This window comes from Gossypium arboreum, chromosome 13, assembly GCF_025698485.1.
Source record: "Gossypium arboreum isolate Shixiya-1 chromosome 13, ASM2569848v2, whole genome shotgun sequence".
NCBI lineage: Eukaryota > Viridiplantae > Streptophyta > Magnoliopsida > Malvales > Malvaceae > Gossypium > Gossypium arboreum.
This window is the reverse complement of record NC_069082.1, coordinates 17,458,302-17,483,103: the sequence shown is the minus strand read 5'-3', so window position 1 is coordinate 17,483,103 and position 24,802 is coordinate 17,458,302. Positions and strand designations below refer to the sequence as shown.

The following is a 24,802-nucleotide window of genomic DNA, read 5'->3' as shown; positions in this document are numbered from 1 at the left end:
ATGAAGCAAAAATCCTCCCCCTTTTCCCTAGTAATTTCGGCCAAGAAGATGAGAAAAGATGAACAAATTTTCTTTTCTTTCCTTAGTACATTCGCCAAGCCTATGGAGAAGGATGAACATTTTTTTTTCTTTTTTTTTCATACTCTTATTTTATTATTTCAAACATGCACCACTAGCAAAACATGTTTAAGACATGTTTTCTTTTGCCCATATTCATCACCATGGCGGCCACTATAGTCAAATTTGGGGAATTTGACATGCAAGGACAACATTTCTAGTGTGCATCAATAGGCCACTTCCACATTTGCCTATCTCAAATTCTAAATTTTCTCACACAAGTCCTTTCTAGTGAAATTCACCTTTATAACACTAAATCAATCATCAAAAAATGTCATACATGAATACTCACATATTATAGGCATCAAAATAAATTTTAAATTATTGTTATGCCTCGGTTTTGTGGTCCCGAAACCATATTCCGGCTAGGGTCTATTTTGGGCTGTCACATGATCAACATACAAACGATTATAGTACTATGCTAAAAACGCATATGAGCCATTTTCGCATGGCTATCCAAGTTTACACAAACCAAAAGGTACATGACCTACAACAAAAGGGTAGTCCTATACATGCCATTTCAAAGTTCAACCAAAATTGTACCAAAATAGGGGGCTTTGATAGTGTGGATGACTTCGACCTCGATGATCCCGAATCTGATAGCTAACGAGCAAAATCTATAAAACAAAGAACAAAGAAACGGAGTAAGCAATTTATGCTTAGTAAGTTTTAAGCAAAACAAAGTGTTCTCAATCACTATCATTGGTCATTCATTTCAACTGTTCGATGAAGTTAATCTAGAGCTTCATCTTGATCTATAATGTCATTAAACGCAACACTTGGCTGCCACATATATACTTTCAATAACAATGACCTAGATGGTCAAATATTTCCAAAGCACATGCTTCATCGATTATCGCTTTCAATAATCCTTTCCACTTGTTTATAATCACATCCATACTTAAGCTTACAAATCATAATCCTTACCTCTTTGATACCGATAATTCACCTCGAAATCACTCCACCGATGAGTAAGTGATACGTGCACTGAACATCTTAAGTACATAATACTTATTTGATGGTAACTTAATGCAGATACTCAATATCAAAGTCTTACTTGAATCCTAGCATTTAGCCGTCGGGTCTTTAAAGCTCGGATATAGTATTTAGCACGAAGCCTCACGGACATTAATCGAGATAATATTCTCGCATAAAGACTGCGGGTTTTAACCCGGATATAATATCGACACAAATGCCCTTCGGGACTTATCACATTTATACACTTTCACATTCATCACATTGGCCATTCGGCCCTATCACATATATACACCTTCACATTCATCACATCGGCCATTAGGCCTTATCACATTTATATACACTTTCACATTCTTCACATCGGCCATTAGGCCTTATCACATATATACACACTTTCACATTCATCACCTCCGCCATTAGGCCTTATCACATATATATACACTTTCACATTCATCACGTTGGCCATTAGGCCTTATCACATATATACACACTTTCACATTCATCACATCGGCCATTAGGCCTTATCACATATATTTACACTTTCACATTCATCACATTGGCCATTAGGCCGTATCACATATATACATCTCATACATATTTCATATTTTTCTTGTACATCAATTTCAGCAATAGCTCATAAGCAACTCAAATAATTTCATCAAAGTTTACAACAAAATCACCAATTCACTACAAGCAGTTTTTCCTGAGCAACAGTCACTAAATTGTTTATAACTGGAGCTACAAAACTCAAAATCAATTGCCGTTAATTTTCTCCGAATGTAAATTCATGTATCTTTCATCCATAAAATTTTCAGAATTTTAGGTGTGGCCAATCAATACCAGATGTTTCTTAAAGTTTCCCCTGTTTCACTGTTTGACTATCCTGACCAGTCTTCACTACGAATCAAAATTCTCATTGTACAGAATTCGAAGTGTGTTCTATTTGATTTCATTTGAAACTAGACTCATTCAGGAGTCTAAGCATATAAATTTTATCTTGTAACCATTTTTGTACAAATTATAATGGTTTTCTTAAAACCGAACAGGGGATTTCGGGGTCATTCTGACACCGTCTCACACAACTTTAAATATCTCTTTATAGGAAATTTCTTTTCTTACACGGTCTCTTTTATAAGAAACTAGACTAATTAAGCTTTGATTTCATATTTTGTTCAGCCTATAATTCCACACCAAACATTTATAGTGATTTTCTAAAATCACGTTACTGCTGCTGTCTTGAGCAAATTATTACAATTTGCTCTTAAATTTCCAAGTCCAAACACTTAGGAACTTACCATTTGAGTTTAAGACATATCATGGCCACATCATATCTTATTAAATCAACTCATTATATCCTATTATAGTTGAATTTACTCAACATTTAATCACTTAAAACTTACCTCGGAAGTGGTCGACGATTAGATGTCCACGGCTATTCGCTTCACTTTCTCCTTCCCTTTATCGGATTTAGATCCCTTTGCTCTTGAGCTTAATTTACACAAATAAATTCATTTAATTATTTTTCACTTGGGCAATTCCATTCAATACATGTATGTCATACAATTCAAGTACAATGACCTTGCTCAAGACTATTTAAACATTATGCATTACCGAATTTCATCAACACCATCTAACTTCATATAGAAACACACATATTGTCCACACAAGTCAAATGCATCATTTAAATTGTCAAAGTCCACAATTTAGTCATATTTATCTATCATAGTTTCTTCACTTAAACCGAATTAGCAAGCCCATATAGTCCTTGGCGAATGCTATTAGCTACTAATGCCACACACACACATGTGCATAAAATTCATCCATACATAACCTCTAGCTCATTCGGTCATTCATCTCTCAAACCTATCAAAGTTTCATGTCAAACTTCCATGGCGAATACACACATAAGCACATAATGCACATTTAGCATTTTTTATTTACTTCATGATTCATTCGGCCTTGACAAAATTTCATTAGAAATCCTATTAGCCACTTCATCAATCAATTATATCATCTACTTAATATTTCATAACTTATCATACTAGCTGAATATTATTTATTCAAGTTCATCATCTTCATATTCGCATTAGCATCAAATATAATAGCCCATTTCTTCCCACTTTGAATCTATGCATCCATTTAATCATAGTTTGTTCAAGCACTCATACAACATGATTCACCCAATTTATCAAGAAACAAAAACTTTATTCCTCCATAGCTACAATGGCCGAAAGATCTAGACATCTCAATACCGAAATTTATAACATGGGTTGCCTAAAGAATTTGGTAGGGAGTTCAAATTTATCTAACATTTCAAGTAACTTAACACATCCATATAGCTAACATGCTAGTAGTATCAAGGCATCAACTAAAATTTTGAAGCCTCTTAGCCGAATCCTAACTCTCCAACAACTCCAATTTCATCCATGAGATAAATAGATGTAGGCTAACCCTCCAAAGGATGTGTAAACCTCCAAAACAGAATTGAACATACCTTAATCTCAAGAATCACCTTGGCGAACTTCCCTCTTCTTCTTCCTTCAATTCACGGCAATGGAGGAGCAACCTAGCTCATTTTTTATTTCTCCCTACTAACCACTATTATTTTATCACCCATGTTCTTTATTTTATTAATTCTAACATAAAACACTAACATAAAATGTCTAAAATACATTTTAACCCATAGCATGGCCGGCCACTAGTCCCTCTTTTGGGTATTTTGACATGCAAGGACAACATTTTTCCAAGATGCATCAATAGGCCACTTTAACATTTGCCTAGCACATTTCTAATTTTTCTCACACAAATCCTATTTAGCAAAATTCACTTACAATTAACAAAATTCAAACATGAAATTTTCACACATGCCTATATACATATAATAAGCATCAAATATAATGGTTAATAATTATTTTATGACTCGGTTTTGTGGTCCCGAAACCACTTTCCGACTAGGGTCACTTTAGGGGTGTCACATCATAAACTTATATTACTCTTATCATAAACTTCTTGCAGCATAAACCCAACCAATCTCAAGGGTTTAATTAGCAAGCTCCAAAACCACCTCAAGATGAGGCATCAAACAATTTGGAGAACTTGTTGAAAGCGTACATGGCAAAGAATGACGCTTTGATCCAAAGCCAAGCAGCAACATTAAAAAATTTGGAAAACCAAATGGGTCGGTTAGCTACAGAGTTTCGTAATAGACCGCAAGCAATCTTGCCAAGCAATACTAAGAATCCAAGAAATTTGGGTAAAGAACATATCAAGGCAGTGGCTTTACGAAGTGGTAAAATTCTGGAACCCCGATTGATTGATGTCGAAGATAAGCCCATTGCGAAGAATCAACCAGCTATTGAAATTCCTACACCAAAGGAATCAGAATCTGCAAAGACTGACAAGGATTTAGATACTTTAACATCTTTGGATGCATATTTACCTACTCAGAAGAGTTATCCGGTTCAACTGAAAGTTCCGTCACTTCTATATCTGCAAAGATTGCAGCAACACAAGCAGAAATAGGGAGTGCAATTCAAGAAGTTTTTGGATGTTATGAAGAAGTTACACATCAATATTCTATTGGTGGAGGCTTTAGAACAAATGCCAAATTATGTGAAGTTTACAAAAGACATGCTGTCCAAGAAGAAACGGCTGAGTGAGTATGAGACTGTTGCCTTGACAAGGAGTGCAGTTCGTTCCTATAAAACAAACTGCCACTGAAATTGAAAGACACAAGAAGCTTTACTATACCCTATAACATTGGAGAATCTTACTGTGGTAAAGCTTTGTGTGATTTAAGAGTAAGTATCAACTTGATGCCTAAGTCTATTTTCAAGATGCTAGGGATAGGTGAAGTAAGACCTACAAACGTGACGCTTCAGCTAGCGGATTGATATTTAGTATATCCCGAAGGAAAGATCGAGGATGTTTTGGTAAGAGTCGTTAAATTTATTTTTCCTACTGATTTCATTATCTTAGATTCTAAAGCAGATAAGGAAGCGTTGATCATACTTGGGAAACCTTTCTTAGCCACAAGAAGAAAGTTAATTGATGTGCAGAAAGGTGAACTCAACATGCGAGTTCAAGACGATCAGGTAACCTTTAACATTCTTAAAGCGATGAAATTTCTCAATCCAGCAGAAGAATGTTCAGTTATGGAAGAGATAGAAACCTTAGTTTTTATGGAAATCAATTTTGAAGATTGGAGAAAGCTTTAGATCTTGACCCTTTGGTGGATGAAGAAGGTGAAGAAAACATGGTTTTAATAGAAGCCAATCTGAGAAATTTTATTCAATCCACACGGTTTTAACTGTTGGAGTTAAAAGTTAGAGAATTTGTGCAACCCAAGTTGTCAATTAAAGAACCACCTAAACTTGAACTACAGGTATTTACTTCCCATTTGAAATACATGTATTTAGGTGACTGTTCCACTTTGCCTGTGATTATTTCAGTAGGACTAATGAAAAATCAAGAGGAGCAACTAATTGCTATTCTAAAGAAATTTAAGAAAGCAATTGGATGGACCATAGTTGATATTCAAGGTATAAGCCCTTCTTTTTGCATGCATAAAATTATTTTAGAAGAAGGTGAAATAGCTCGAATTGATGGGAAAAGGAGGCTCAATTTGATTATGAAAGAAGTTGTGAGAAAAGAAGTGATCAAATGGTTAGATGAAGGAATCATCTATCCTATTTTATATAGTTCAAGGGTAAGTCTGGTGCAGTGTGTGCCAAAGAAAGGTGGAATCACGATTGTTGAAAATGAGCATAGCGAGTTGATTCCAACGAGAATTGTTACTGGTTGGAGAATCTGTATTGATTATAGAAAATTGAATAAAGCCACTCGAAAGGACCGTTTTCCATTGCCTTTTATGGACCAGATGTTAGACCGACTAGTAGGTAATGATTTCTATTATTTTTTAGATGGCTATTCGGGATATAACAAATAGTTGTAGCTCTGGAGGACCAACATAAAATAACCTTTACTTGTCCATATGGTACGTTTGCTTTTAGATGAATGCCTTTGGGCTTAGGCAATGCACTTGCAACATTTCAACGATGCATGATGGCAATATTTACTGATATGGTTGAAAATTTTATTGAGGCTTTCATGGATGATTTTTTTTTTGGTAACACTTATCATATTTGTTTGAGTAATTTGGCTAAGGTAATGAAAAGATACGAAGGGACGAATCTTGTCCTTAACTAGGAGAAATGTCATTTTATGGTTAAGGAAGGGATTGTCTTAGGGCATAAAATCTCAAAGAGAGTAATTGAAGTCGATAAAGCAATGGTGGATGTAATTTAAAGAAAAGGAGTCAGAAGTTTCTTAGGCCATGCCAGTTTTTACCGAAGGTTTATCAAAGACTTCTCGAAAATTTCTAAACTGTTGTGTTTGTTGTTAGAGAAAGAGACAGTGTTTGATTTTAACAAAGCAAGTTTGAAAGCTTTTTAAGTTCTAAAAAAACAGTTAATCTCAGCTCCGATAATTGTTACACCTGATTGGAGCTCACCTTTTGAGTTGATGTGCAATGCAAGTGATTATGCCGTTGGAGCTATGATGGGTCAAAGAATAAACAAAGTGTTTCACCCTATTTACTAGGCAAGTAGAACTTTGATAGGAGCCCAACTCAATTATACGATAACTGAAAAAGAACTCTTTGCTATAGTTTTTGCTTTTGATAAATTCCGCTCATATCTTATATGTACCAAAGTTACAGTATTTAGTGACAATGCGACCATTAAATACTTGCTCACGAAGAAAGATACGAAACCGAGGCTAATTTGTTAGATACTTTTACTCTAAGAATTTGACCTTGAGATCCAAGATAGAAAGGTGTCGAAAATCAAATTGCTGATCATCTGTCGAGGTTGGAACAAGATGAGGTAACTCAATCATTTATGCCTTTCAACGAGAATTTCCCAGTTGAACACTTATTTGAGGTAAGTCAAATTCGTGAAACACCTTGGTTTGCTGATTTTGCCAATTATCTTGCATATGGAAAAATTCCACGAGAAATGACATAGCAACAGAGGAAAAAATGCCTTCATGATAGTCGGTATTATTTTTGGGAGGATCCGTTTCTGTTTAAACAGGTTCAAGATAATATAATCCGAAAGTGTGTAGCTAAAAGTGAGATTGCTGAGATCTTGTATCATTGCCATTCATCTCCAAGTGGGGGGACAATTTGGTGGTTCACGTACTGCAACTAAGATTTTGCAAGCAAGTTTCTTTTGGCCTACGCTATTTAAAGACGCTTATGTTTATGTGAAGAACTGCGATAAATGCCAAAGGACCAAAAATATATCAAGGAGGAACGAGATGCCCTTAACAAATATTTTGGAGATTGAATTGTTCGACGTATGGGGCGTTGAATTCTTAGGCTCGTTTCCTTCTTCGTATGGGAACAAATACATCTTAGTTGCTGTGGACTATGTATCCAAGTGGGTTAAGGCTAAAGCATACCCTACAAATGATGCTAAAGCAGTCATGCGATTCTTACATAAGCATATGTTTACACAATTTAGGACACCAAGAGCTATTATTAGTGATGAAGGTTCTCACTTTGTGAACAAATGGCTTAAGTGGTTGCTTGAAAATTTTGATGTGAAGCAGAAGATTGCTACTGGCTATCACCCCCAATCTAATGGGCAAGTTGAAAGAGTGGACCGTGAAATCAAAGGTATTCTTGAAACGATAGTACACCCTAACAGAAAAGATTGGTCTTGAAGGCTCAATGATGCATTATGGGCCTATCGAATAGCATTTAACACACTGTTAGGAATGACAACCTATCGGTTAGTCTTTGGAAATGCATGTCATTTGCCAGTAGAGTTGGAGAATAGAGCTCACTGGGCTTCGAAGCAGTTGAACTTTGATCTTAAGCAAGCTGGTGAGAGAAGGATGTTACAACTTGATGAGTTGGAAGAGTTGAGGTTGTTTTCCTATGAGAATGCCAAAATGTGTAAAGAAAGATCAAAGAGATGGCATGATAGTCATATACAACCTCGCAAGTTTAAAGAAGGTCAGAAGATTTTTGTTGCTTAATTCAAGGTTGAAGTTATTTCCTGGGAAGCTTAAATCTTGATGGAAAGGACCCTATACCATATACAGAGTTTATCCTTATGGATCTATTGAATTATACGACAATTACGGAGATACATTTAAAGTTAATGCTCAATGTCCCAAACACTATTGGGAGGGTGAAGTTGAGCGAGTTGAATCATCGTTCAAATTAACAGACCCTTGATTTTTCATGAACTCATTTTGTAAATAAATAAATGATTAGAACTTATTTTCTTAACTTAGTACATTTAATTAATTATGTCTAAGGAGATTGGAACTTAAACGGGACCGCTATGACCCCTCCAACCTTTCCTGGGAATTAATTTAATGTAATTTGTTTAGAAGAAATTTTCTAATTAAACTTTAAAATTTTTAAGTTTTATTTGTTCTGTTTAATTTTTGAATTTTTATGTTAATAAAGGGGGTCAAATTTGGCCCAAGTACTAATCAGTTTTTTTGAGTAAGTTTGTAGATACAGTCTGAGTTTGAGGCCCAAGATAGCAAAAAAGAGGGAAAAATCCATATCTTGCCGCCATTCCCATTACTTGTCGCCTAAGTAACCCTAATGTAGCTAAAGTTTTGCTACATGTTACACTAATTTTTCCCTATATACTAATCATACCCCTCAAAGCAATTTGCTGAACCCCTAAAAAAATGCCTAAATCTCTCCTTTTTGCCGTCAACCTCAAATCCCGAAAGAAACCCTAGTTCTCTTCCCTTTTTTTCGAAATCACCTAATGCCACACAAGAAGATTGCTGAAGCACCAACTTTGTAGCCGCACATTGCTATTGTCGTCGTCGCTATCGTATGCCGTTGTTACTGCCGTATTATTCTTGCCATCACAAGATTTTTGCTATAGCAAGTCTTTACCACTTTGCCAATTTCTTTTTTTCCCCTTGTGCAGAAACTTTGCCAATTTTCAAGAAATGATACCATGTCTCGCAAAAGAACCAGATCTTCAAAGACTCCTCCTGAAAACCCTATTTTAATTGATGAATAAGTGAAAGAGAGATTTGATTCAATCTTCAAGCATCAACCAATGATGCTGGAAAAAGGTTTTAACTTGAATAGTATTGATTTGATGGTTGTTCTTATACCGATTAGAAAGAAAATCAATGCTATCAAGTGGGAACAATTTTGTGATGCTCGTTCACTTCCCGATGATGAACTAGTTCAAGAATTCTATGCTAGTTTGACTACGCAAGATGCTACTAAAGTCATCCTTCGGAAGAAAATATATCTCTTACTTCTAAGTCCATCAATGATTTCTTTAATTTACCTAATGTTGAAGAAGATAAGGACTACCTTATGATGAACAATATCAATTTGGATTTTCTTCAACAAGTGCTTGATGTTGTGACAAATCTGGGATCCCAATGGATTAGAAGAAAGTATGGGAGCCATTCTTGCTGAAAGGAATACCTAAAACCAGTAGCAAATGTATGGTTTTATTTTGTTCGCTATAGTTTTATGCCTATCTCACATAGTTCCGCCATCTCGGTGGAACGAATGCTCTTGTTATAAGCAATCTTGATAGAAAAGTCTATTAATGTTGGAAAAATTATTCTTAAGGAGATTCATGATTGTGCTAAAAAGAAGGCAAGAATGTAACACCCCTAACCCGTATTCGTCGTCGGACTAGGGTTAAGAGGCAGTATCGGACATATCAAAACATTTCGTAGTCATTTCACAGTCAACAGTCATACATTATCATATAATATTCAAATATCAACAATAACTCCCTTTCTTAGGTTAACAAGACCTTAAACATGCATTAGGAAGAGGTCGGGACTAAACTGAAAACATACAAAACTTTTTGAAACTAAAAACTTTTTCTAAGTTACAAAGGTCACACGTACGTTTGAACAGACTGTGTGCCTCACACGGTATACATACTGACTTATCCACATGGCCACAAGACACGCCCGTGTGTCTAGGCCGTGGCAAAACAGGGCATACATACTGACTTATCCACATGGCCACAAGACACGCCTGTGTGCCAGACTTTGTGAAAATTAAGGAGGCTACTGACTTGGTTTACACGGCCAGTCACACGTCTGTGTGTCTAGCCCATGCTTGAAACTAACTTGGCCACACGGCTTGGTACACACCCTTGTATGCGACTATATGATCTACCCAGGCTCATTTTAAAATAGCCCTCAAGCAACACGGCAGTGACACATGCCCATGTTGGCAAAAATAGGCCATTTACAAGGCCAACTTGCCACCCTAATTTTGGGCCCTCCCCACAAGTTCAAAACCAAGTCATTTCATACCAAATTTTCAATCAATGCATAGCCAAAACATAAACCATTCATGCTATATCATTAACAGCCAATTTCATAATTATATCCATACCAAAATCATGCTAAATCACAAGCCAAAGTCATACCAAAACATATGTTTCATAACCTCAATTTACTTTATTCAATCTCATGCCAAATTCTTACCAAATTGACCATTTCTCTTGGCCATTCATGAACACATCATATTGGCAATATTGCATCACATAATTTATACTCAAAAGTTATTCATAAACACAACTAAAACCAAGCCATATCACATGGCTAAATTTTCATAACTCATAAACATATCTCAATTTATCTAGACTATACATGACATACCTAAATATTTACACTTTCAAAAGGTACCAAAGATAAATTTGATAGTGTGGTGATGATCCTCGACAATCCCCGAGCCTTCAGTAGCTTTGATATCTAAAAATAATGCAAACACACATAAAGGAAGCTTTCAACAGCTTAGTAAGTCATATACAAATAAACTTATCATTTTAAGCATATAAGCATCATAAAATGCATATATTCCATAGGCAACTACTAATTACAAGCCACATAGTTCATATGCATTATACATATTCCCAATTCATTGCACATATAACATAATTTCTCATACTTATATCACATATCATCACTTGCACATATACTTACTTTTCATTCTCATTCATGATATACATCTCAAATGTACCTGGATCGGATACACAATCACATAGTTATCCATTTCTTGAAATGCCCGTTGAATCATTCGGAATCATTAAGGATACTCGTATAGCTCGAAAAGCTCATACAATGCCTATGTCCCAGACGTGGTCTTACATGTAATCAAATATCGATGCCACTGTCCCAGACAGGGTCTTACACGAAATTAAATACGATACCGATGTCCCAGACATGGTCTTACACGTAAATCTCAAATCAATGCCAATGTCCCAGACGTAGTCTTACACGAAATCACATATTAGAATCCTATGTCATGACATATGTATCCTAACTATTCTTATGGTTTGTACGTGGCTTTCGGATGTCGTTAAATTATCAAAACTTTCTCAATTTCACATATTCAGCTTCTATAATTATTCATCACAATTCAATATCATTTAAACATGAATAAATCAATTCAAACACATTTATTTGTATATCAACTTACCTCATACGAAAATGAACGGAAACGAACAACTATTCAACAACTTTCGATTTTCCCCGATTTAATTCCGTTTTCTTTGGTTCTTGATCAAACACATTCAAATTTGACTTATTTAGTCTCAAATTCATTCAAATCAATCCATAAACACATATTTAGGGCATTTTACAAATTAACCCTCATATTTTCACATTTTCACATTTTCACATTTTAACACTTTAGTCCCTAATTCATAAAATCACAAAATACACAAAATTTCCTTTCACAAATGCCTAGAAAAATTTTCCTTTAGCTCATACAAGCCCACATATTTCATTTATTTCACATTTTAGCCCCTCAATTTCTCATTTTCACAATTTAGTCCAACATACTCAAATTCATCAAAAATCCTAATACAAAACATAGTAATCTAACACATATCTTTCATTTTTGATCGACTATCATCACAAATCTCACAAAATAATCAATGGCATAATTCAAAATCATCATCATCATCAAATCCAAAAATTGAGACACGGGCTTGATAGAATACAAAACAACGATCACGAAAATGTAGAAATTATCAAAAACGAATCAAAACACATACCTAAATCATCAATTTCCTTAGCCGAACCCTAAGACTCTTTTTCTTTTCTTTTTCCTTGTATTTTTGGCAAATAATGAATGATAATGGATTAATTTTACTTTTGTTTTAATTTAATTAACATTAATGCATATTTTACCATTTTACACCTTTAATGAACCATTTAAAAACCATCATTTTAATGCCCATTTATGTCCATTCATGAATTCAATGGTCCATTTACAACATAAGGACCTCACATTTAAAGAGACACATCAATTCAACACTTAATCAAATGACACAACTTTTGTATTTTCTGCTATTTAGTCCTTTTTGCAAACTAAGCACACAAATGATCAAATTTACACACGAAACTTTCACACATATTAATTCACATATTATAAGCATGAAAAATAATATTAAAATATTTTTCTAACTCAAATTTTTGGTCCCAAAACCACTATTCTGATTAGGGTTTAAACCGGGCTATTACAAGGAAGTGCTTATTTCGTTTCATTAATCACTTCACTTTGCTTAAGGGTTCGTGTTAAAACACAAGAAAATCTGAAGAGGTGATATGTTCAAGGATGCATTATAAATTATAATCTTAAAAGATTAGTAGAGAAGGTGCATGAGCTGAATCAAGGCGAGCAAGAAGAGTCAACTGAGCTAGATACCGAGGAGTCAACAGATGGAATTGAGACTAAAGGTAATTTAGTTACAAACACTGAAGAGGAAGAATCTCATAAGGAACCGAACAGTCCTAAACCAGTTGAAGGATCTGAAAACCCTGAACCAAGGGCTGAGCCAGAAGAAGAACCAGTCAGGCTAAGTGTTGAACCTAAACCTATAACTCCTATGCCGACTTCTGCAAGTGCTTCAAGGAAATTGGAATTGTCAATTTTGATGGATATGTGCAAGTTCAAGCACAATCAACAATAAACTTATTAGAAATATGCAAAAATTAGATGACTCAATTCAAAATTCTTTTAAGAAAATTTCTAATACTTTTGTTCCTGAGTTCTCAGATGTTATCTTTAAGACATAGATAGAAGATATTTACGATGCAAGCGGAGATGAAGCTAAAGAACATAAGGGGAATGAGTCAGAAAAATAAAAGGGGGGATTCTTATCTTGTTATTTATTTAATTATTTTTAGGTCTTAGGAATTTATTTATTTCGTAATTAGGATTTAATTTCTACAGAATAAAACATAGCAAGTTTGAATAAACTTAACACTTCTTTAGAAAGAAAATGACTAACTGATGTGGTAACGAGAATGAACATGTCTAGGATTGGGTTATTAGGAAAGACTTAGTATTTAAGCAGTCTTAATGACTCACCTTTTTTTTTCTTTACAACCCTACCTGGTGTTCAGTTTTCATTCATTACTTTGTTCTTGTAATGAGGACATTGCTTCCTTTTAAAGGGGGGTAATGAAAATAAATTGCTCAAAATTTTAAATTTTCAAGTATGTTTCAATCAATTCTTTTATAAGTATGTTTTAATAAATGAATGTTTAGAGACATTTTTTTGTTAATGAGATAGTTTGTATGCAAGTATGAATGATGATTTTATTTGAGTGAAATTATGTTATCATGAAGAATGGAATGCTTGTATAATCTTAGCCTTAGTAATGTTTGCCAAGAAAACTTAGTTTCTCTTGAGATTAGACATGCATGAAGGTTTATATTTTTAGAATTGACTTAGTAACTTTCTTGAGGCGAAATCCTAGGGGACATAAAAATAAAAAATAATATAGGCACCATTTCTTTGGATTGTTTAAGCCTTTTCAAGCCACCCCTATTATATTAGATCCTTGAAACTGTAATTTTGAGCTTTTAGGCCTGTTTATTGCAATGAACCTACATTATAAGCCACATTACCATCTTTTTAAGTTATCTTAATTTTGTGCACCCATCTTAACTAAAGTTGTCTTAGTAATCAACATTTGGGGAAATATTCAAAATGATGTATGTGATCATGCTTAAAAAAAAAAAGAGTGAAGATTTGCTCAGTCTCCAAAAAGGAAAAATGTATAAGCTTGAGTTCAAAATAAGTTTGGGGGTGTTCCAAAGGTTCACTTAAAGAAATAGGCTGTATTTTGAGAAATTCGAGACAAAGTTAAAGGTTAAGATTTTTAAAACCGAAATGTCCTATCTCTTAAAATCCCTACCTTTAATCGAGCCCTATTACAACCTTATAAAAGACCTATTGATTTGATGATTATGGCACCTACATTAGTGGAGAAGAAGTCCTAAGTTCAACATATGAAGATCGTAAACAAGTCTTATGATTGTTTGCTTGATTGATAAGAAATTATGTTGAATGAAGAATGTTATCTGTGGCTGTGACATACATAAAAACTATGATTCATGTTGGTACATTTTGAAACCTAGTATAAAATTCTCAAAATGTTTGCATATGAATTACTTGTTAATAAAAAAGATCGATGAGCATGAAGTTATTAATGCATGATTATAGGACAAAGATTAATGTTGCTTACACAATTAGCAACTTTTCTTTAGCAAGACTTTTTGTTGTGCATAAACATTACTCGAGACGACAATGATTTAAGTTTAGGGGTGTGCAAACGAAAAATATATAAGATTTTTCCTATGTAATTTATCACCTTTTTACTTAAATTCGTTGTTAAAACTAAGTAATTGTTTAATAAATTAATGAAATATGTGAAAATTTGAAATTAGGACATACAAATTATTAAAATGTGATTTTATGCTTTATTATATAGTTTTCATTCATAAAATGACTTATTTTATATTGATTTAAGCAAGATATTTTAACATATAAAATGGGTCATGCATGATTAAATTAAATAATAAAATATAAAATTATATTTAATACTTTATTTTAAAATATTTCATTAATAATATGGGTTTTAATTAATTATTTAATTTGGTTAAATTTTATTCTTTGGTCCTTTAACTTATTAATTTATTTTGGACAGCTCTGATAGCTTTGTTGGCTTATAAAACCATCGAAATTGAAGACCAAGTCAACCCAAATTTGGGTACACATGGCTGTTCTTTTAAGCCACGTTTTGGTTTAATTACACAAGGTCCTTGCATTGTTGAAGAAATTAAAGATTTTCTTGAAAATTTACGATGGACCGAGTGTCAGTCCTGAGTTATTATGGCATTTGATTTGCTTGAAAATCAAGCAAAAATCAGCTCAAATTCCACTAATTGTGGCCAGCCATCCAAAGAAGAGATTTGAAAAGACTAAACCTAGTTATTTTTAGCAAACTACCCACCTCTCTTCACCTATAAATATGACCCATTCATCCACTCATTCATAATCCCTCATCATTCATCATTCCTTCTTCTCTCCAAATTCTCTTAGCCTTTTCCATTTCCCACGCCTAGCATCATCTCTTCATAGCGATTTTAGCAATTAAATCCTCTTAAAGAGCACTTGGTCGGCCACCTTGGAGAGCATCAGCAAAGGAGCAAAGTAAAGAAGTGAAGGAGCCTAGTTAGTTAAAATCTTGGGTGACAGCCACTTTGATTTGGGTTTAATCTTTCCTTTATTTAATTTAATCTAAAAATGTTTGATATGTGTTCTTTGTTCTTGTTCACAACAATGTTAGCTTAATTTTATTTAAGCTAGGATGATTGCTTTGATTAAATAATATTTATTTGATTCATGCTTATAATGTTTGTGCCTCAATAGATCATGTTTTCAATTAAAATCAAGTCTGTATTTCATTCATACGTGATTGAAATGCACCTGACCTAGCTAAGCGATCCTAACCAGATGATGGCTAGTGGACACATAATTGAAATGTCCATGCTCAATTTAGATCCTAACCCAATTAAATTGTAGGTTGCATAACAACTTTAACCAAGCTCTGTTATCTGCATAGTTTTTAGATTTGTGTGATTAAACTGTTGCAAACCTAGCATGTCCCTATTAACTCACACGAAGACTAAGAAACCATTAGTAATTAAGGATTAGTAAAATATGTATTTACTAAGTAAAGGATTCCAAAAGAACCTAATGTGGTTTCCAAACTCATGAAAGATAGAGTTGCCATGGAATGTTTTTCCGAATGTTATTAAGCATGTTGACAATAAGTTGAGTTTAATTAAAGTAATTGTCCTAGTTTATTTATGTTATAATTGTTGCAAATTATGTTTAATTTTGCTAAAATCTATTTCAGTCATATAGTTTGCATACTTGGGATAAGTTGCATTAGGGATCATTGCATGTAGTTTAATATATTTTAACCATCACTTCTCAACTATATTCTGTTTTTATTTACCAAATTGTTAATATAATTTTACAAATTAGGTGACTTAGCACAAATACAATCCCTGTGGAGACGATAACTCGATACTTACTTATTACTTCATAACGACTGTGTACACTTGCACAAACCTATGCGTTACAATTACCCGTCCGGGCTAAATCCAATTTATAACCTAAGCTTAGAGGGCTTACATTAGAATTACTCGTCCGGGCTAAATTCTATCTGCAACATGTGCAATATTATTCTTATTCAAGAAATCACCTTAATCCATCGAAATTCAACATTTAACCAGAACATGACAATTTGTCCATATTTCACAACTTATGACTATTTCATTATGTATCTCATCTCATGCATATCAACACAATCATACATTTCAATTCAAGCAAAATAACATACATATTTAAGTTACACGAACTTACCTTGAAATTGGTTCATATTTGAATTTCAACTAATCCGAAACCTTTTGCTCTCCTCGATCTAGTTTCGTAGTTCGTCTTTCCGGATCTATATAGGTAAATTTAACTATTAAACTATCACATTTCATATACATTTGCATCCTATTACATCCTAGGAAAAATTATCATTTTGCCCCTATCTTTTTCAAAAATTATGATTTCGTCCCTAGGCTCGAAAATTGAAATTCATGAAATTTAACCTCCTTTCCAAGCCAAGCCGTAATTTATATACTACATTTATAGCACATACATTTCACAAATTTTAAAATTTTCCATAGGTTTTACCATTTTTTCATTTTAGTCCCTAAATCAAGTTTTCATCAAAAATTGCTTTGTAAAGGTTGTTTATCTATGAATAACTTTTCATTTTCTACCATAAATTTCTAATTTTCAGCATATTCATCCATGACATAAATTTCATACCTTGATAACTTTTCAAATAAATCCCTTAAATAGAAAGATTAGACTATCCCGATTCTAAAAATATAGAAATTACTAAAAATGAGACTTGATTTCATACCTTTTTATGCTTGAAAAGTGTTCTTCCTCTCTCCTAGGGTTTCCATAGAAAAATTGGGGAAGATGATATGAAAATAGATGATTTTTTCCTTTTTAATTAATTATCATCTATTAATTTTATTAATTTCCAATTTAGTCCCTACCCTTTTCTAATTTTTCCATGGATGAGTCATTAAAATATCTACATACTTTTCTTTAATGGTCTAATTACTAGAGAAGGACCTCTAGTTTTGAATTCCATAGCTATTTGACACCTATAGCTACTAGAACCCAACTTTTGCATTTTATGCAATATAGTCCTTTCCCTAATTTAACATATAATCGGTAAAATTTTCGTATCAAAATTTTCATGTGACCTTCCTATCATGATGCCAACCATAAAATAAAAATAAAATAAAATATTATTTTTTTGGCTCAGATTTTTGGTCCCGAAACTACTGTTATGATTTCACTGGAAATGGGTTGTTACAGATAAAGTGCTAAAAATGTTCAGTATGCAAGAATCTAATAGAGGATTCCTACCTATGAGACATTGTATTTCACTCTCGAAAGAAATGTGTCCTTCAAATTCATAAGAGAGAGAATGTATGAGTAAAATTTCATATGCTTCGACTATTGGATCTATCTGTATGTCATCCTATGTGCTCGTTCAGATGTATTGTATGCTTTAAGCATGATAAATCATTACCAAGTAGTTTCCTGTAAAGGTCATTGGTTTGTAGTTAAAAATATCCTTAAGTACTTGAGAAGGACTAAGGATACATTCCATATATATGAAGGTGAGGAAGAGCTGAGTGTAAAAGGTTACACTTATGATAGTTTCCAAATCGACAAGGATGATTATCGATCGCAGTCGGGTTTTGTGTTTTGCCGTAATGGTGGTGTTGTGAGTTGGAAATATTCAAACCTAGATACATAGTTTCTTTTACAATTGAGGTCGAGTATAGTGCAACTAGTGAGGCTGTAAAAGAGGCTGTTCACATCCAAAAGTTTATATTAGAACTAGGGGTTGTGCCTAGCATATCAAATGCTATAGAACTTCATTGTTCCAACAACGGAGGCATTGCACAAGCAAAGGAACCTAGATCTCACTAGCGATCCAAACATATACTTAGGTGCTTTCATTTCATTTGAGAAATCATTGGTCAAGGAGATGCAAAAATATTCAGAGTACCAGCAGATGACAACATCACTGGTCCACTAACGAAGCCTCTGATATATGATTGATTGGTCTTAGTGCTAGTGAGAGATGTTAGAGTATGCCGAAAGACCAATAATGAGATGATTGTAATCACATACTCGTTTTACCTTGTTTATTAATATAAGGTATTGCCATTTTATTTCTATTTCTTTTTCTGTGAATATAAATAAACTAAATTGTAATAAAGTCGTAAGAACATATGATTATTCTTAAAAGGTCCTTGGTCAAGTATGATTGTGGGCTTGGAAAATAATAATGCATTAAGACTAATGTGTAGTTGATTGATGACAAAGAGTTGTCATTGACATAAAGATGTCAAAATCAATACATGAGTATGTGTCAGAGAACAACATATTGGACTGACCAGCTACAAGTGTGTTTCTTGGATTATTGTGTAATAGTTACACTGTTACTCATAGTGAAAACTATGGATATGATACTCATAGTCAAAATGTCTACCGTAACAGGTTGTATTATAATGGTTAATGTTTGATATAATGCAATCCATGTAGTGGATATGGTTGATCAAGATAGGATTTATCCCTCCTACATAATGGGAGAAATATCTTAGGCTTCTTGATTGAGTGAGACTAGAAATGCATGGCCATGCTCAAATAAGTTGATATGAGATATTGATAACTATTTGAAAGAGTCATATTTTATGCCTCTAGATCTAACTAATTGTTTGTACTTAGGTACACTTAGTGGCATTTTAGGACATTTTATTAGTATTTTTTGCATTAGGAGTTTGGAATGTGTTAACATGTTAGATACTTTTAATTGCATATGGAAGGGTTGTGCTTGGTGGTTTGGCAGGTGCATGCTAGGGAGAAAGAAATAAAGGAGTGCAGGTTTTCCAGGGAAAAAGGTTGAATAGTTTGGCACCTTGTATGTCGTGGCAATTCAAGAAGATGATAGAGTCAACATTCAAAGCATACCAGTCTCAGGCTAACTCTACTTCTACCAAAAAATCTACCTAAAAAAGAGGAGAGAATATTGTGGGATGTTGGAGTTACTCTAGGATGAAATGCTTATAAAAAGCCAAAGGAGGAAGCCTAAAGGATAGAGAGTGAAAGGCAATTATAAAGGGTAGTGGCTAAGTAGAGTTGGAAAGAGGAAATTGAAGGTACTCACTCTCAACCACTACAGGACACTGTGCTACTAGATTGCGGATTGGTTTGGTGACAACCATCTTCCTAAGTTCTTCCTTTATTTCTTAATTTATTCTTCCATGAGTTAATTTGATCAAAACGATGTTGGATGTTACTTGAATTTTAATCACCAATCCATAAGCTAAATCTCATAGACTTGGGATTACATGAGGAGAAATTTTTTTTCTTTAATGGTTGAAACATGTATTTTATTTAATCTATTGTTTCATTCGATTGCTTTTATTTTCTAAATGTATACGTATATTCCCTAGAAATAGATGAATATGCAGCATGCCCATAACCTGAATCAAATTTTGAAAAGGTTGGATTAGTTGGACTGAAATTGAATGATACAAGTAAGTATTCGATAGAATACTTGCAGTAGACTCTAGAAATAAAGTAGTATTTGTATAGAATGAAGACAAAACAGTGCAGGGTACCATGATAAGGCCTATAAACATAGGCTAGGTAACTTGAGACCTTGCTCTTGAAAGGTGCAGGTCATTTTATGTCTCGTCTTAGCAGTGGATTTAGTATGATTATGTTGAGGTATTTCTAAAAGGAATGGTAGATTCTTAGTAGTCCTAATCTTCTAAATCAACATCGTAGGCCTTCAAATCATTGCCGCCACATCTTTTTCATAACATCCTTAGTCATTTATTTATTCGCTCGTATTTTATTCACTTAATTATTCTCGTAATTGCCATTGCATTTTTACTCTTGCTTTGCCATAGCATTTTCCAATATTAGTCAGTGTACATTTCACATTCATCCTTACTATTTTAATTTATCACTGCGTACTTAACTTGTTTTTGTCATAACATTAATCATTATCTTAACTTGACCATTTCTATACCTAATTCAATCCTTGTGGATATGATCTCACTTATCACTTTATTACTTGATTCGACGTGTATACTTGCACAATTCACATATCATATTCACATGTGATAAGTTTTTGGGACAATTGTTGGGGATCAGCAATTTGGTGTAATGTGGTTTCGTTATTTTACTTAATTCCATCAGTTTTATTTCACTTAGTTATGTTTAATTTCTACAAGTTTGTCATCAATGCATGAGAAGAGGCAGTCCTGCTAACAAAGAATATCCTTTTGACCCAAATATTGAAACAACTTTACGAATTAGAGGAAAAGAAATGCAAAAAATGGCTAGGAACGGGAATGATCTTGGTCTTAATTATAGTCAGAATTGACAAGATGCTAATCCCTCTATTCGTAAGGTGATACCTGGTATAAATGATAATTTGAATGGTCAGGTTGCTAATCCTTATGTTCGTGAGATGATAAATGATCGAGATAGACCAATCTGAGAGCATATTGTACCAATCTTGGATTACCTAAATCTAGGGATAGTCAGACCACAAATACAGGCGCAACAGTTTGAGTTGAAACTATTGATGTTTTAGATGTTACAAATAATAGGACAGCTTGGTGGACTGCGCATTGAAGATCTGACATGGCATTTATGACTCGTTTGGGTAGCAGGATGTGCTTGAAGATGCTTTACGACTTAAACTATTTGCATATTCTTTAAAAGATCGAGCGACAGCATGGCTAAATGCTCTAATGTCGAAAATAGTGGCATCATTGAATGACCTTTTCCAAAGGTTTTTGATACGGTATAATCCCCCAAATATGAATGCCAAGCTTAGAAATGATATCACATCTTTTCAAAAATTAGAGGATGAAACACTATATAAAGCTTGGGAATGATTCAAAGATTCAATTCGAAAATGTCCAATGCATGGATTCCAACACTAGTATCAGACGGAGATATACTTTGTTGGATAAATCTTATAATAAAGCATATGAGATTTTGGAAAGGATTACCAAAAATGATTATCAATATCCTACCATAAGAGTTAGACAGACTAGAGAGCTTCTAATACTATGGAGCTGGAAGCAATCACTTCGTTGATAGCCCAAGTATCTTCTTTGAATAATATGATTAAAATAATGAAAAGGCCTACAACAGTCTAGGAATTAAAATCAGCTGAACTATCGTGTGTTTATTGTTGTGAAGACCATGTGTTTGATGAATGCCTATCAAATCCAACATCTGTTTGCTACATGGGTAATTTCAATCGGAACAATAATCCCTATTCCAAACACATATAGTCTAGGGTGGAAGCAAAATTCAAACTTTAATTGGAATAATCAAGGTATGAGGAATTTCACCAATACATCAAGTGTAACACCCCAAACCTGGCCCAGAGTTAGGCCCGAATCTAGCGTGTCACATTGAGGTGTTTTTTTCTTAAACCATGTTTTCATTAAAAACCCTTCTTATTTAAAAAAAAACCCTGAGTAAAATCCCAGTTACGTTAGTTTATTTTTTTAAACGTGGTATACAGAAAAATTATTAATTTTATTCCCAAAATTCCTTTTTTTGGTTGCGGAAGCTAATTTTAAAAGTAACCGATTTATGAACACGTGATGTTTAAAAGTTAAGTCGCTAAACCATTTAGAAAATGTTGCAGAAACATAGTGTTCGAAAACAATTATTGTTTTGAAAAACCATGTCCTACTTCTAACAGATATTAAACATACTAAATAAATTTCGCAAATAAAAAGTTAAGAAAATAAAGAGGCCTTATTACAACCCAAATCAAAAACCAAAGTGCTTAACTAAATAAACGAAATAGAAAAACATGTGCAGTTGTGTGGTCGTCTCTGTGTCTCTCTACGACACCGATCCACCTAACGCTGGGGATTACCTACACAGTTAATAAATGGGGTGAGTTTACGAAAACTCAGTGTGTAATTCCCTTACTAGAGTAACAGTCAGTATACAGAAACAGAAATAGTCTGGGCCAGAGCCCTTTAATGTTAACAGTACAGTCCAGTTTAAAGCATAAGTGGGCCAATGCCTATTACATTATCATTTGGGTCATAGCCCATAACAGAATCAGTTGGGCCTAGCCCATCTCAGTAACAAAACAGAATGTGTGAATGCATGGATGCATGCTATCCCATCTAACCCTACACTTGCCTTCGTCCAACCCTGCATTACCTGTAGGGAATAACTCACCCACGCCATCCTTAAACTTACAATGTTAGCACCGGTTGTAGCACTAACCGAAATTACAGCAAAGCTGCTAGTACATATATGGCTTTTAGCCTTCAGTAGCGGTATTATAATTGGCACAAAGCCATTGGTAACTGTAATAAGTTTGGCACATAGCCATAAGCGATGGTAATATAATCGGCACACAGCCCTAGGTAAATATGATTGACACAGAGTCATCGATAAATATGATAGGCACATAGCCACTAGTAAATATAATTTGCACAAAGCAATAATCAACATAGCACAAAGCCATATTTAGGTTGGCATAGACCCATAATTAGATTAAGCAGTAGTAAGACGTTCGTCGGTCCACAGTTGTCTCGTGCGACCCGTGCGACCTTAACAAATCAATACTGGATCCACAGTCGTCTCATGTAACCCGTGCGATCCTATCAGAACTTCATTCATATCAATGTCCCAACCTCATGCAATATGTCGTGTATGTCATGCTCAATCATCGCACGAGTATGCAAAATGGCCATGCTCAGTAACAATCATTTAAACATATATTAAAAGCATATCAGTTTTACAACCAATGTCAAGTCAGTTAAAACACAGTTATACAATCACAGTCAAATCAGTCAAATTCAGAGTCTAAGTCGGTCATTTACCTACAAGGGCAAAACAATCATTTTACCCTATAAGGGTATTTCGATAATTTTACACTACAAGGGTGTTTCGGTAATTTTACAAACTAAGGGTATTTCGATAATTTTACAATCTAAGGGTATTTCAGTAATTTTACAAACTAGGGGTATTTCGATAATTTTACAATTCGAGGGCATTTCAATAATCTAAACAGTTTGGCCTAAACATGCTTATCGGCGCATCCGAAGGTTTACAGTCGCCCCGAGCGACTTTTACAACCCTAACGGTCCTATCGGTGAAAATGGGCCCAAGGCCCATTATTCGGCCCAAATAGGCCCACAAGCTCATGCAGCCCAATTAGCCCAGATTAGCCATGGCTATGCATACTACACAACCCAGTCCAAAGTTTGTCAACTATCGAGGATATTATCCGTGCGAGGCCCACGAGCCCATTGGGCCCACACGGCCCAATTTAGCCTATTGAGGCCCAGAATGGCCTATGCCATGTGCGCGACATGACAAGCCCCACTATTTTCCACCTAATGTAAAATTTACACAAGCGGGCCCACGGGCCTATCGGGCCCATTCGGCCAACTATAGCCTAAGCCCATGAATTTGTTCATGGCGGCCTTTTCCACCGTACACCCATGTTTCGTGGCCTCGATTTACCGTGCATGGGATTGCACGCCCTAAGCCCCTCCTTTTGACTTTTAAACTTCTCGATATTTCAGCATTTCGGCATTTACCGACCTATGGTCAAATCAATGTGTGTGGATTCACACACTCTTTCGGCTTTTGACTGATTATCAAATACGATACTACTACACACCTGATGCCATTTTCTGTAAAACACTATCAAGCAATCCGAGACCTGCAGATCTGAACAAGATAGTTCACTACTCCACAAGTCACCGCAGAAAATTCTGTAAAGACCCAATACCAACATCAATTCACATTTCATATCCATGGAAAAAACAAAAACTTTCCTTTAACACCACCAAAATATAGCCACTTTACCTACCAACCGCGTAACAGTAGAGTCGCACTATTCCAACGCTAACCGAGTCGTTCCAATCCTTAACCTTCGCAAATAAAACAGTCAATCGATTTCACAAAAATCCGTAAACGAAAAGAATACTTCACAGTTTCTACACTTACCAATAACGCAAGAACCCAAAACAAAGGTGGCAAGTTGCGGCAACGAAAACCAAGGATTAAGGAAGGAATGACTTATAAGGAAAATCCAAAGCTGTGAGAAGAAAGAAAAAGAAAGTTCAACAGGCAGTTGGCAGAAACAAAAGAAGACAATGAAAAATTGGCAAGGGAGGATGAGGGTGCAAATGTTGCCATAGGAAAGAACAGAA

General features: G+C 34.5%; 1 non-coding gene across 1 annotated transcript; it reads right to left on the bottom strand.

The window, feature by feature from the left end:
- Positions 1-21,424: 21,424 nt before the first annotated feature.
- On the bottom strand, positions 21,425-21,531 carry LOC128287427 (small nucleolar RNA R71). Its single transcript, XR_008278127.1, has one exon. It is a non-coding gene; the product is annotated as a small nucleolar RNA R71 (small nucleolar RNA).
- Positions 21,532-24,802: the final 3,271 nt, after the last annotated feature.